This window comes from Haemaphysalis longicornis, unplaced genomic scaffold, assembly GCF_048455015.1.
Source record: "Haemaphysalis longicornis isolate Haplotype H1 unplaced genomic scaffold, Haemaphysalis longicornis Haplotype H1 scaffold_8, whole genome shotgun sequence".
NCBI lineage: Eukaryota > Metazoa > Arthropoda > Arachnida > Ixodida > Ixodidae > Haemaphysalis > Haemaphysalis longicornis.
Genome location: NW_027526445.1, coordinates 133,421,071 through 133,436,049, shown reverse-complemented (window position 1 = coordinate 133,436,049; position 14,979 = coordinate 133,421,071). Strand labels below are relative to the sequence as shown.

Sequence of the window (14,979 nt, the reverse complement as noted above, 5' to 3'; positions counted from 1 at the left end):
CCTATAACCGCGCCATCTACACTGTGCTCCGTGAGTGAAAAGCGCCCTCCGCCTCCCCAGCCGTCTTGGGAGTTTCTTGTCCCGCACGCCACGAAAAACCGTTGCTTGGAGAGCTAGAAAGCTTTTGCTTCAAAAACATAGCGTGGATAACGGATGAAAACGCACGTAAGTGTTATTAGTGCGCCGGCATTCGGCCACAGTTCATAAAGGACACCTGCATTTCCAATCAAAGAAATGCCACCCTAAGTATTTGCCAGGTTGCTGGCACAGAAGACACCCAAAACATTCCTGGACTTCTTAAATGTGAACAAGGCTCCCGTTCGGGGGACCGAAATGTCATTGTTTTTATTTTTTCTTGTGGTCGGCGTCTTTTTTTTATTTTAAAGTCATTTCCGACCAGACGAACGTCGGTCGACGCCTCGATGTCATTCTGGAGAATGCGGGAAATGGCTAAAATCGACACGTCGAAGGACTTTGTTCTTCACCCCGAACGTTTATGATCCTGGGATTTACCGTACCGAAGCTCTCCGAATTTATTTTGACCACCTGGGATCCTTAACGAGGGGCGAAACCTCGACACACGGGTTTTTTCTGCAGCTACCGCGACCGGGATCGAACCCCCGTCCTCGGGCTCTGCAGCAAAACGGCTTAGCCACCGAGTGACTGAGGCGGGTCTGAACGTTTAACGTTAATACAAATAGTAAAAATACAATAGTAAAAAAAACTGTTAAGTCTAACGTCTCGTGTCACTCTCCTTTTTCCCATTTATTGCTGTCCAGCGATAATAAAACTTCCCTTGTTAGTCAGCGCTGTGTCAGTCTACTCACGGCCGCTCGATGGGAACTTTGAGCGGCCGTGGTCTACTCCTCTATTGTCACGATCTTTCGCGCTCTTAATCTCAGAAATACAAATAGTGATTTGCCACTACTCACAACCCTCCTAAATGTGTACTCAGTTCAATTTCATATAAGACCCACCACTGTATATGAGAATCCATTTACAGCCCTCCCTATATGACCTTTATAGATCTATCCCTACCAGAATTACTGTGTCCATATTGTCAAGCGTATGGACGTGACAGATGCGTAATGCAGAAAGAAACAATAGTTTTAATTACGCGAACGTGTGCCAAGGAAATAAACCGACACAAATGGGGGGGCGGCGTCGCGAGAGAGAGAGAGAGAGAGAGAGAGAGAGAGAGAGAGAGAGAGAGAGAGAGAGAGAGAACTACTATTATTTGCAGTAGGTTTAGGGTATCGGGGTGGCCACATAGCCAGAGGGCTCGGCAGGGGAAGAATTCCTTCTGTGCGTAAATGATGTTCAACTTGACGAACCTTTCCCGCCGCCCCACGTTAGCGAATGCTTACAACTTCACGCACCGTCATGCGCCCAGAGTGGTCGCAACGCGGCAGCCTTCTTTCGTTGTGGTTCCTGATCAGCGGCTTAAAGGAGCCGTGAAGACAAAACACAACTATATTCTATTTGAAAGAACTAGACCTTGGTAGCTCGCTCAGCTCCATTCCAGCACAGAAAGAGGTTTTTTAACAGCGCAGCTGTTGTCACTGGCCGTAAGCTCGGCGTTGCAGAAAACAATACCAAGCAAATGCCGCGCGCTAGTGAGCGCGTGCCACGCGGCGACCGCCGAGTCCCCGGCTCGCGCACTTGCTTTAGAAAAAAGAAACCCTGCAGCGCTGTAGTCAAGCGCTACTACGCATGTAAAAAAAATTCCAGCGATAATGCAAAGGCTCAAAAAGCACCCCGCTTGCGAGAGGTCACCGCTGCTGCCGCATTCTCTAGCAGGCAATACCGAGAATTTCAGACTTGGCTACGAGTGTTCCACTGCTTCCCGAGACGACTTTCAGATCCCGCACCGCTGCCTCGAGTCGATGACGAAGATGAGCTGCTGGAAGTCTACAATGCGATAAGAGCATCCACCACTCGCTGCCGCGAAAATGACGACGACCTCTTCGATGCATATGACGACAATTACCAGCCCCGCAACTATGCCTATAAAAAACGATACTGAAACTTACCTGTGTGTCCGGCAATGCTCACCTGTAAGAGCTCTGCCATTCAAGTCTTGCACGTGAGTGAAAGCTCCCCTGAATTTATCGAGCCGAAAAAACGCCAGAAATATTGGAGAACTTTCAAACTTCGCGCAATGGTGACGTAATAAGAACAGGAGTAAAGTATTGTGGATAGGTAGTAAAAACCGTTTTACCAGTGGGTTAACTGCGCGTTGCCATTCAAATGACACGATCAAATGAAACTAGAGGCCCCACTATAATCACGTAGTCATGCTTCTTGGCGGTGGCTGAGGTCGCCGACCTTCAGTCGCACAAACAAGCATCTGTGACGTGTTATTAAGTCGCCGGAAAGCGACTAGGGTGTCACCACTCGTTCACATGTTTCCTTTATCATCTCGAGCCTCCTTTGCACAAACAAGGATCTAAGACGTCACAGATGACATCACAGTGGCGTCACAGTTCCGGAAAGCGACGAGGGTGTCGCTACTCATTCACGTGTTTCCTTTATCATCTCGATTGTTTGTTTGAAATTGGCGATAAAATTGGCACTGTTCTTATCGGTAGAAAACAGGCTTTTTAGTGAGCCCAACTTGTATTTTCCCTTCATGGCCCCTTTAACGCTCCAGTTCACTTTGCGCGCCTGCCTTACCATCTCCCGCGAAAAGACACGACGACGAACGCGCCGACAAGCATGCGCAGTCAATGAAGATCATGCAAGCCCGTATCCCCGATGCCTCTCGACCCACCGCCATATGAGAGGGACCCGTCGGCTTGGTCGCCAGCGACGTCAAAGGCGTTCCGATATCGCCTCCAACAAAAGGCAGCGGAGGCTCACTCGCAGACCGCCCTGCTGCAGTGGCCTTTCATATGAGAGGGCGTGGAGTCCCATCTTCTCTGCATCCTTCATTTCCTGCGCTTGAGGCGGCGAACGCCTTTGTCCCGCTTGCTGTATAAAGAGGTCGTGTGAGGATCGAGTCGAGGCTTGTTCTCCCGGATGAAGGAAAAGACTGCCGGGAGCGGGAAAACGGGAGTGGGTGGCCCTCAAGAACAGCCTTGGCCTTTTTTTTTTTCGCTTCTCCCAAAGCGGTCATTCGTTTCGGTGGAAAGTGCGAGTGTGCGGACACGAGTTCGATCACCATATATGTGTTCCTTCCCATTTGCATAAAAATTCTAGTAACGCTCGTTGCTATGTAGTAGTGAATGCGAAAGCCTGAGTGTTGAATTATAGAACAAATATGCCGGTGGTATGCGCGCCTCCATGTTGTATTGGGGATGATGCTGCGGCATGTATCATTCGTCTTGTACAATCGCGATAAATACAAACAACGGGGTGCATGGTTTTCAGTACATGCCGCGCATCCTGGCGGAGGGCGGCGTATACGCAGCAGGAACAAGTTTCATGAGAGTTCATGACCAACCTTGATATGGAAAGACCGTCGTCTTTTTATCGTCTGTTCAGCGCTCGACACGAAATGACAAAGTAAATGAGTATACTCCGTGCGCTCTTTTCGCTCAGATCAGTTACAAAGTTAGGTAACTCTCGCGTGAGCGTGCGCAGAACGCGGCAAAAAGACAAACGAAAATGCATACACACCGAACGATGGTCTTTTTATAAACCACCAACGACGTATCACTCTTTCGGACCTATAGCTTTGCTAAGCTGTGTAGGTAGAATTATCGATGAAACGATATTCAGAACCATGGCCTGGTATCTTGACAGCAAAAAAAAAAAGAAATTATCCGCCTCAGATGAACTGTTTTCGCGAACGACGCCAAGGCGAGCGCCGAAAGTGCTCTGCGCTTAAGAAAGGAGTACCTCAATGAGGCGTATTGAGCCCTCTGCTATTTGACCTCATACCCTAAAACGAGAACTCCCACCAGGCGTTCGCGTCACACTCTATAATTGCATTTAGAGTGCGTAGCCGTAGCGTCGTACCACGCAGCAACGGCTACAGAAAGGTCTCGCAAAAATATCTGCGTGCCTCTCGCCAAGAGGACTGCACCCTATATTCCGAGAAAAGGGTTTACCGTTGCTTTAACTCCAAAGCACATGAAATGATACCCATTCGTTCTCGGAGGTCGTACCCTGCAATATGTACGAACCCTAAGATCCCTTAGAGTCAATAGACCAAAATCTTTCCTGGGCTCCCGAAGTAAGAAAAATCCGCAAATAACTTCAATGTCAAAAATCGTCGGATATCAAGTTGGCAGTCGCTGGTGCAGTGACTGTCGCTGTATGGTACTCGTCTGTAAAGCCTATGTCGATGTCCTCCAGAAGCTTTCACCCACAAGCAGAAAGCATCTAGATGCGTCTAGAAACAACTGCCTCCGTATCTGTCTCAACCTCCCCAAAGGGTCGGCGGGCTGAGGTACGATCGCTGAAGCTGGCTGTCTGCCCTTGGAAGTGATGGGGCTCCACGAAACTGTGCGAATACATCTACGACATCGACTGCACGCAAAAAGCCATGCACTGACACGCAGAGTTAAAAATGGTAACACGAGTTTTCGGCACAAACTCAGGATATTAAATCTTTCTGTTCCCTTCCAGGCCCCAAAAACGATACCATATAATTTCCCACCCTGCGCCGTTTCGCCCCAGTATGCAAGATGCAGTTTCCGATAAATTGACAACAAAAAGAGCATGCCTCAAAGTGGATTTCTACAATTAACACATCGCCATATTAGCCGGCTGTGCTCTGACGCAAACACTGTCTTTACACGTGGCTCACGCACACATGGGCGCAGTTCCTCCGGAATATTTATTCCCTCTACTGGCCAGACATTCTCCAATCGCCTCGAGCCTGCGTCATCATCGATGACCGCCGAGCTTCACGCTACATTTTACGCCAGCGGCCGAGGCAATGGACCATTCTCACGGGCTCGAAGGCAGCTCTCCAAAGCCTGCCACGCAGCGACTGCTACACCATTCATGAGCATACCTCTCGTGACATTACACACCTGCAACACCTTGACAAAGACGCCGGACACCATTTCAGTGACTTCCCGGTCACTGTGGTATTATAGGAAATGAGAAGGCGGATGAAGCTGCTCGCATGAGCTTGAAAATGTGTAATGTGTGGAAGATGTTATTCACAAAGCGTGACGGCAAACGTATGACGATGGCGTTTGTTTTAACAGAACACAACCGTCTCTGGACCCTTCGAGAGCCCCACCATGCCTTTATACGCTACATTGACCGTGAGCTCAGGACGAAGCTGGCACAGATACTTCCGCGCCGATTAGGCACGTTGTATAACCGACTTCGTATCAATGCAGCACTCACGAAGTCATACCTTTAACGACTTTGTGCTATCACAAACCCTTACTGCGACTACTGGGGATCGCTGGAAACTGTGGAGCATTTACTGTCGGAATGCTCCGCATGTATACACGCAAGGCGCAGTCTTGTGCAGAAACTATAGCACCTCAGCCCAGTCACGATGACCGTGAAAGTACTTCTTGGTCAGTGGCCTTCCCTACCGGCTCACCGCAAAGTACTGGCCGCATTGCTCGATTATCTGTACCAGATTGGCGTCGTTTAAGTGCTTTGGAGTTTCGAAAACCGACTTTTTGATTACACTACTGACACAACCTGGACGTTTAATTTTTTTTAACAAGCCGCAAGGAATGATGGTAACCCGCCGCCCGTAGTGCCTGCGGCGTTCTCTAATGGGGCCCGGTGAATCTATAGGGCGTTCGCAGCAGACCAGCTTCAAAGATTAATCCACAATTACCCGGCCACTGAAGCAGATTTGTTTGAAGAACTTAGGCAAGCCTTGGCGGCCCCTCCTTATGTCCAAACCACCCAAGAACCCGACTACACAGGCGATGCGAACCCCAAAATGGACGAGCCGTTCTCCTTTGCCGAAATCGAGGCGGCAGCGTACAGCCTCACCCGCAAAACCTCTCCGGGTCGAAACAAAATTCTCAACAAACTATTGAGAAACCCCGATCACGCTGTTTTAGAAAATCTCCTAGTCTACACACTCTAAGAAATCGGGGGAGTAGTTGAAGAGTCCAACAGTCATTGTACTCCTGCAAGCGTTGGCGCGCTCCCCTCGAAAGCTGCGGGGAGTTGGATGTAATGTTCGCTCCCATGAGGAGGAAGAGCAAAACTGACAGCGTACTCTTCTCGTGCGCGCCGGAGTGCAGCCCCAGTTCCGCTCCCGCACCAGTGAAGAGTAAAGCTGCACATAGTCTCCTCTCTCCAGTACGAAGAGTAAAATTGCAATTTCATTCTTGTCAAGTGCGGGAGTAAGCATGGAGAGGCACTCCTACCATTTACGCACACCAACTCATCAGCGATGTTTTATTTGCATACGTATATATTATATAAAGCAGTTGTGTAAAAAGCCCCCGAGTACTTCCGCCGCGTATTCTAAACGTGCAAGAATATGAATTCATGTAACGATTGCTCGCAGCGTTCAGTGACATGAATGGAGCAAGCTTGACAAAACTAAAAAAACGCATGTCTCGATTTGGTTTTGTTTCTTTGTTTTGTTTTTCCTCTGTAATGGCTTAGTTATCGACATTTAAAAAGTTGTCAGACTATGCATCATAAAAGGTGCGCACCACGGAGGAAAGAATACTGCGCGCCGATTTCAGCGATTAAGCCGATTACACCGGGGGCGTCCCAGCGGCGGGGGCGCGGCGGTGGACGCCGCGTCTCCGTAGCTCAGCCCGACGAATATACGGCGTACTACCACGGCGGATTTTCCGCCACGCGATCTCGCGTCTACGGTGAAAACCGACACAGGCGGTGCACCCGCAAGAACCGGGCGACCGACGACTGATCGCGCCAGACCGTGATGTCCCGCCAGCGCGGAACACAGGGCTGCGCTTTGTAAACCATGTGCTACGCACGAAGTGGACTTTCAAACAGACGCTTCATCCAACATGGGAAGTTCGACCTGCCCTTATCGTCATGCTTGCTTGAACACAGTACGACGCGTGCTCGCATCGAATAGGAGAAACTAGGTTTTGAGAATTAAAGGTATAATTATTGAGAAAACTGAGGTTACAGTGGATCAGGACAGAAGAGCACGGGGAGAATACGTCTCACGCGGTGCGCAGGCGTGGGGCGACTCTCCTCGGCGAACAGCACACACACGTGACACGCCCCAGGCAAGACTCCAAAGCTCTCACTCGTTGGTAGAAACATCCAGTGCACTAGAGGGGCTTTGGGTAGTGTGCTCAGGAGCCGCGCGCGCCACGCATAGCAACGAAGCGGTGAGTGTAGAAAGGCTCGGATGCTGGCGGCGGCGCTGCAGTCGCGTGGGCTGGCAGTGGCGGCGGCGGCGGCAGCGGCTTCCTCGGCGCGTCAACAGCTCTTCTCGGTGCGCATGGGTGTTGTTTGGGTTTTTGAAGTTTGAGCAGAAATGGCGAAGCGGAAACGGCAACGCCACTGCTTTGCCCCGGGGTGCCAGACAGGGTACAAGTGGACGAAAGGTCGGCAGCCGTCCCTGTTTTCCGTGCCAAAAGACGAAGAGAAGCGAAAACTGTGGGAGCGCAACTTGCACCGGCAAGACAAGAGCCTGGACGAAACATGTGCCGTGTGTGAGCTTCATTTTGAGCCGTCGTGTATTATCAAAGACTATGTGCACGTTGTGAATGGAGAAGAAGTGCGGATCCCACGTGGGAAACCGGAGCTCACCCCTGACGCGGTACCCACGGTATTGCCAAACGCTCCTTCCTATTTGTCAAAAAAAGCAACGCAGCCGCGACCGCCGAGGAAAAGGTTGAACAATAACGCCCCTTCCCCAGTTGCCACGAAGAGATCGAGAATTTGCGCCCATGAGCAAGCCGACAATTTGGATTCAAGTAGTGTCTGCTCCACTGATGTAATGTCAGAACCTGTGCCCACTGCTTGCGGGGCATCATCCGCTCCCGAATACCTACTGGCCCTTAATGTGCCCTCCATATATTGGAGTTGCCATCGTGTGGCTGATCGCACATTTCCTCTCTACTGCAAGCTGAAAATGGACGGAAATGAAATTGCATCAGAGAGAGTAGTTATCTTTTCGCACGACGGTGAGGATAACCAGCCCGGCGTCGCCTACACTGCCTACCTTTGGGGTCGAATGATTGAAAAGGGACACGTCGCTGGACCTGGAGAAGCCGAAGATGTTCTACGAAACGTTGACTCGTACGCTGCGTGCAAAGGTGCCTTGTCAACAAAAAGCATGCCAAAGTGTGAGCTGACAAGTGGACTGCAGGAGCAAGTGACTACTCACGAAGGCACCTATTTCAGCAAGCGCTGCCTAGGAAAAGGGCCATCAGAAGGTACGATTCATTCTCGCTAATGGGTTCTGTGAATTATTGATTAATTGCTTAAGCTTTCAGTATCAAATATGGTAGTGTAGATGAGTGTACACTACGTCAGCAATGTCTCATTTTGTTACTGTCTTTTTCAGGTCAAGCGTGCATCTCTTGCAAATACCTCAGAAAGGCCCTTTTGACGAGGCAGTCAAGGCTCAAGAGGTCAGTCAGGAGGCATGTCATAAGCACTTCTCAGAAGCTCCGTTCAGCCAGGCAAAAGATCAGGAGGCTGTCGTCTCGATCAGCTAACCTCAAGGACGAGCTCCGCAGAATGCAGGAGGTAAACGCCTCGAAACCAGAAGACGTACTTCATGCTCAGATTGAAACTTTGCCACCAAAACAGCAACAGTGCGTCATGCAGTGTTTTTCAGCTGCGAAGAAAAGGAGCTCCAAGGGAAATGTCTACTCCAAAGACTGGATTTTAGAGTGTATGCTCATGAAGATGAAGAGCGCGAAACTCTATGAGCACCTTCGCAAACACAACATTATTTCCCTTCCAAGTAAAAGTACCTTGAAGCGATACCTCAGGCTGTTCAAAAGCGGATTCGGATTTAATGAGAAGGTGCTGAGGAAACTAAAAGAAAAGACAACACACATCAGTAGTTTCAGAAGACGTGGTGGGCTCTTGGTTGATGAAATCAAGCTCTCCGAACATTTGACAGTAACTTCTACTGGACATATCGAAGGGTTTGTCGACATGGGCCCCTTCACGACTGATGGTCAAAACGTGCCCTGTGACCACGGCATGATTGTCATGTTCGTTCCGTTGACAGGAAAATGGAATCAGGTTATTGGTGCCTTTGCAACGAGCTCCGATGTTAAAGGAGAGATGCTTGCAAAAATTTTGATTGAAGCAACAATACTTGCAGAAGCCAGCGGTCTATTCGTTGATTTTGTAACGTGCGATGGAGCCGCGTGGAACAGGAAAATGTGGGACATTCTGGGAATTGGCGTGAAGTCGGGCAAGATCACCAGCAAGCTTCAGCACCCCGTGGATTCTTCCCGTTACCTCCACTTCATGTCGGATTTTCCCCATCTCCTGAAATGTGTAAGGAACACACTCCTCAAAGGCCCTCTCAATACTCCAAATGGCAAGGTATGTGGCATGATTTTGTATCTTGCAATGAGTTGTAATTGTGTGACACTCATTTAATTTTTGGGGGCTTTTTGACGCAAAGCAACTTGAAGAAACATTTTGTTCTTTAAAGCCATGTTTATTAAGTACAAATTAAAGAATGTAAATCTGTGTCTTGATATACAGTGCTTCTATTTCAGGTTTCCATCGAGCCTATAAAGAAAGCGTACGAAATGGATTGCAACAACGTCACCCTGAAAGCTATGCCTGGCCTTACATCTGTGCACCTAGAGCCTAACGATTTCGAAAAGATGAGAGTGAACTATGCCTTTCAGCTTTTTGGTGACCGTGTGATCACTGGCCTCCAGTTTTACAAATGCAGATTAGAGCCTCCATGGGACAAGATTGATGCAACGTTGTCATTTTTCAGGTAAGGATGAAAATTAAAAATTATGTATTGATTTTATCATTCCTGTTGTTCTTGCTGTTAACATAAAAGAAAAAATAAACATTGCAGTTATGTATCTATTTTCTTTTCAGATTGATCAACAGCCTGATCACAACTATGACTTCGCGCTTCCCTGAAAAAGCTCTCCGTCCTGGCTCCAAGGGTGTGCAACTGCTGAAAGACTTTCTTGAGTTCTTGTCTCAGTGGGAAACACATGTAAAAGCAGAAAAGAAACACATTCACGGCGCAGTGAACGTTAAAAATGCAAAAGGAGCCAGTGGATTTTTGAGTAAATCAACTGCCGACGGTTTGAAGGTGACACTATGGAGCACCCTTCACTTGTTGGATTATCTTGCAGCGCATGGATACAAGTACATTATGACACCTCGGTTGAGTCAGGACCCCTTGGAAAACTTTTTCGGGATTATCAGGCAATCATTCGGCTCCAACAACCACCCCACACCGACACAATTCCTCATTGTCGTGAACTGTCTTTCTTTTTACAATCTTGCTAAGGTAGTTGGTACAGGTAACGCCGAGCAAGTACAAGGTAGTGAGGATTTCAGTTCTCTTCTGAGTGCACATGATGTTGGTGTTCGAGACACTAGCGTTAGCACGCTTGATACGTTCATTGAGTCAGGAGACTTGGCTTCAGCTGAACGCCTACTCCACAAGGTTCCTGTTGATCACAAAGAGTGCCTTGAACAAAGGAGTGACAGCCGACTAGTACATTACATGGCAGGGTACGTCGCTCGCAAGTTTCTGTCCCGTAGCAATTGCGAGAAGTGCAAAGGTAGTCTTTTGGACAGCTCTGTCAACAAAGACGAAACGTGCCAGTTTACAGTAATGTGTGACAAGGGAGGATTGTTGTACCCCTCACAGGCAGTGTTTAAGGCAGTCAAGCAGTTGGAAGACATATTCACTGTGCATTTCAGCCAAGAGAAGTTGTGCAGTGATAGTATTCTTGATGTAATGTCACTAGTGAAGTTGCAGTTTGGAGAAAGTATCGGCTGCTCGCAGCATGAAGACAGCCTCACAACTGAACTAATCAAGTTTTATGTTCTGACAAGGCTTCATTTTTATGCTAGAGGACTGAATCAGTCACGAGCAGATCGCAGGAAGAAGAAACTGCATGGAAAGATTAGTCGTTGCTCATGATTGTATTGCTCGACCTGTGAAATAAAAAGTTCGCATTGTATTGCTCGACCTGTGAAATAAAAAGTTCGCATTTGTTACGAGGACCTTGTTTTTTTTTTTTTTGCACCATCTCAGCTTATAGTCGCCCCAACAGCTAACTTTCGTTTGCGGGGGTTAATAGTCAATTGCTTAGCGGTAGCTGGTCAGAGGTTTTTTTTTTTTTTTTTCACCAATTACCTTTCAGTCGCTAAGCTTAGTAGTGTTTCTTCAGCAATTTTCAATCACGCGGATTAGTGGCTAATTAGAATACTATTCCTCATCACTCTTGCAATCTGCAGCTTTACGTGTGGCCCAGCAGCTAGCGTCATGCGGGATTTAGAGTAGCTTGCCAGCATTTCTGCCTGCCGTTTTGGTAACGCCCTGCCCTTTAGAATAACCGGGAAGAGCCATTTTTAATGAAAATCAGTTGAATAGTAATTGCTATGCAAATTCGCCGCGGTTGGCATAGCAGCCCGAGTGCGGCCGCCGCCAACGCGTACAGCCGATGCAGCCGTGGCGCCACCTCGCGGCGTCGACATGAAGCGCGTCAGCCGGCAACCTTTCCTGAGCACACTACCCAAAGCGCCCCTCTAGTGCACTGTAATCCGGCCGCGTTCGCTGCGACGGTGGCGGTTTCAGGTGTTTCGTGCTCCGGGCTTGGCCCCTCGGCAGGCTGCCGGTGTCTGTTTTCGTTTTCGCCTTCTCCGCGCCAGCATTCTCGGCGCGAGAATTATCCGAAGCTTTTTTTTCCTCCATGATCCGAAGCTTCGGAGACGGCTTGCTCAACATGGGAAGTTTGACCTGCCCTTATCGTCATACTTGCTTGAACGCAGTGTGACGCGTGCTCGCTAACTGCTTGCATTCCTGTGCGTCAGCGTTAGATCACGAACACGTAAGCAAGCCGTATATTAGTTCGTTCGTGCGTGCGTGCATGCGTGGAACTAGTTTTTATTTCGGACGGACATCACAGCTGCGGCGGCGCAGAGGCCGATACCGGAACTATATGCACTGTGTAGCAATGCGCGCGCAAGCCGCCGGACCAGCCGGTGTGCAGTCGCTGCCTTTGCAGGCTTCGCGCCTTAAGCTTGGGATCTTGGGATGACGACCATGGATTTATCTACCGGACGAAGAAATGCTGGCTGGAAGTGGAGGTAAGCTATTAGTTAACCTGGTATTCTTATCTTGTGTATTTAGCGAAGGAGAGTTGCTCTCTAGCTTCGGTCCGCGGAAGCGGCTAACCCTAATGTTTTCGTCACTCATTTTGACCGTTGCTTAAATTTGAAGGGCGGCTTTTGTACCCGTGTGCAAACAGCGTCGAGTCTTGCACCGTTTCAATCCCTTTGATTTGTGAAGTGTTGGTATCCTATCCGAATGTTTTCGCAGGTAAGAAGCACGGTCGCGCGAGTAGTCGCAGCGCTACCCTGTATTCTTAACTCGGCGGCTAGGGTTAGAGTGGCTGCCGTGCAGTAGCTGTGGCTACCTGCGCGGCTCCAAAGAATTTCGTACAGTAGGCTGAGTGATAGGAGCGCGTTTAGCGCGTAGAAGTCACTAAAGTTACAATGATTTTTGTTACCGCCGCGCGTACTGCAGCAGACTGAAATCCTGTCCAGACAGGTTTTTTGCGTTTTGATTTGTACTCTTAGCTCGGCGGCTAGGGTTAGAGTGGCTGCCGTGCAGTAGCTGTGGCTACCTGCGCGACTCCAAAGAATTTCGTACAATCGGCTGAGTAATAGGAGCGCGACTAGCGCGTGGCAGTCACTAAAATTACAATGATTTTAGTTACCGCCGCGCGTACTGCAGCAGACTGAAATCCTGTCCAGATAGGTTTTTTGCGTTTTGATTTGTACTCTTAGCTCGGCGGCCAGGCGGCTAGGGTTAGAGTGGCTGCCGTGCAGTAGCTGTGGCGACCTGCGCGGCTCCAAAGAATTTCGTCCAATAGGCTGAGTGATAGGAGCGCGTCTAGCGCGTGGCAGTCACTAAAATTACAATAATTTTAGTGACCGCCGCGCGTACAGCAGCAGACTGAAATGCTGTCCTGACAGGGTTTAGGTTTTTTGCGTTTTGATTGAGGGCAGGATGGCCGGAGATGGGACTGTTAAAGGGTTACTACATGCGTCTAAGCCGATGAGCGACGCGAGAAAACTCACTCATTGGGTACGGCAAACAGGTATTGTGGGCGACACAGACAAAATTTTTTTACACAGGCCGCTGACGGCGGCAACTGCGGCAGGCGACGGGCCGTCGCCGTCGCGGACTTATACCGGCCAGAAGCAGCCCACGAGCGAGCGGCAGCAACGACGACGAATGGCATTGGCAGCAATGCATTATTTTTTTTTTTCGTTTGTCGCTGTCGCCCATAGTGTTTGTTGTACCCATTACGGTACTTTTTTCGCGTCGGTTGTCGCCGTCGCTGCGTGTGGTTTAATGTTCGAGCGTTCTGATCGTTCAATAACGAGCCTATTGGTTCTCATCAGGTGTTGCGATCTGCAGCGTGCATGCAACGAAGCGTACTCGAGAATGAAAAAAACAGTAGCTATATGCGCCATAGCAACTTTTACACCCTGTACTTGTGAACGTATAATGGGCCGTACGTTGCAGTCGGCTGAGGGCAAAATCCTATGCAAATTAATCAGGGATTATAACGTTACAAAAAGAGTTCTCTTTACTTAAATTTTGTTAAATGTTTTTATACCGGGAACGATAGCGGGGTAAACAATAGAAGCTACGGACACGTAAGCACTAATGGGTTTGGGGCGCATTGCGTAGGTAGACAGCTGTAGGGCGCGCTGTCTGACATGACATTGACCAAGTGGCACAATGAGCGTGGCTGCATCCAAGGTCACCGCACATTCGCATGTAGACTTGTGACTGCGCCAAGCGGTATTGCATTCCAATACGGGTTCAATGCGTTCACTCGGCGCAAAAACTAATCTATCACGTCGTCAAACTCGTCAATTTTTTTTTCATTGTTGAACTTATCTTTGCTGTCCCCCTCTTTCTTCCTATGCAGGAACCACGGGAAGACGGCACTTGCCCGAAGATTTTTTTTTTCCTGAGAGAGAACGAGATCCCCGAGGCGTCAGCAGGAGTGGCCGTCGCATTCAAGACACTTCTGCTCACATCCTTGGACATCGTGGATGAGTTCCCATTGCTGCTGTCTGTGTTTTCAAAGGGGAAGCGCACCTTCTTGCTTCTGTAGACGTTACTTCGGCTCAAGCACGGTGCCCTGGTCGGTACTGTTCTGAAGGCCGCCACCAACATTATGAAGCATTCAGCTAGAACGTGTTTGTTTTTAATAGCAAGTTATGCCTTTTTTAAATCTTACTAGCGCATCCTCATTTGAGAACCACCCGCCTAAAAAACCCAGTGGGAATGTTTCCGGTGGTTTCCTATTGTCCCACCAACATATATCTGTTGCAAAGTTCCCGTGTCAGTGGCTTTGTATCTTTGTGTTGATTGCACCTTGTAATGCGGTAATAGTAATCCACGCTGAATAGTTTTAGTCCAAGATTTTTGTTTCGCAAAATTTATTTGTAAATGTTTTTGATGTGTCCTAAATAAGAGCTGGCTTTCCAGTCCATGTGAAGCACTCACTGATGTACTAAGGCCACTTTGTTTTATGTTAATACTGTTAACTATTTTCCCACCTCTGTATTTCTACTGACGTTTTCGTGCTAATGCCAGTACCTTTTTATTTGTGGGTGTTAATGTCATTTTTATTGTCTTAATTTAATGTTTGTATTTCAGTGTTATCAATTGCTTTGCTGCATTTTTATTTGTGAATTTTTCTTGGATGTATCCTCAATAGGCGTTACGTCTCCTGTGTGCATGTGGAGTAAGAACCGTTTTTATGCTGTGATATTTTAATTCAAAATGAATTGCTTTTTGTGTGAAATTGCACAATGAACCGATTGTTGTGGTATTTTTTTTTTTTG

At 48.5% G+C, this 14,979-nt stretch overlaps 1 long non-coding RNA gene across 1 annotated transcript; it reads left to right on the top strand.

Annotated features, from left to right (window-relative positions):
* The first annotated feature begins 11,915 nt into the window (after window positions 1-11,915).
* Window positions 11,916-14,468, top strand: LOC144148179 (uncharacterized). Its single transcript, XR_013317994.1, has 2 exons — window positions 11,916-12,195; window positions 14,055-14,468. It is a non-coding gene; the product is annotated as an uncharacterized LOC144148179 (long non-coding RNA).
* The last annotated feature ends 511 nt before the right edge of the window (window positions 14,469-14,979 follow it).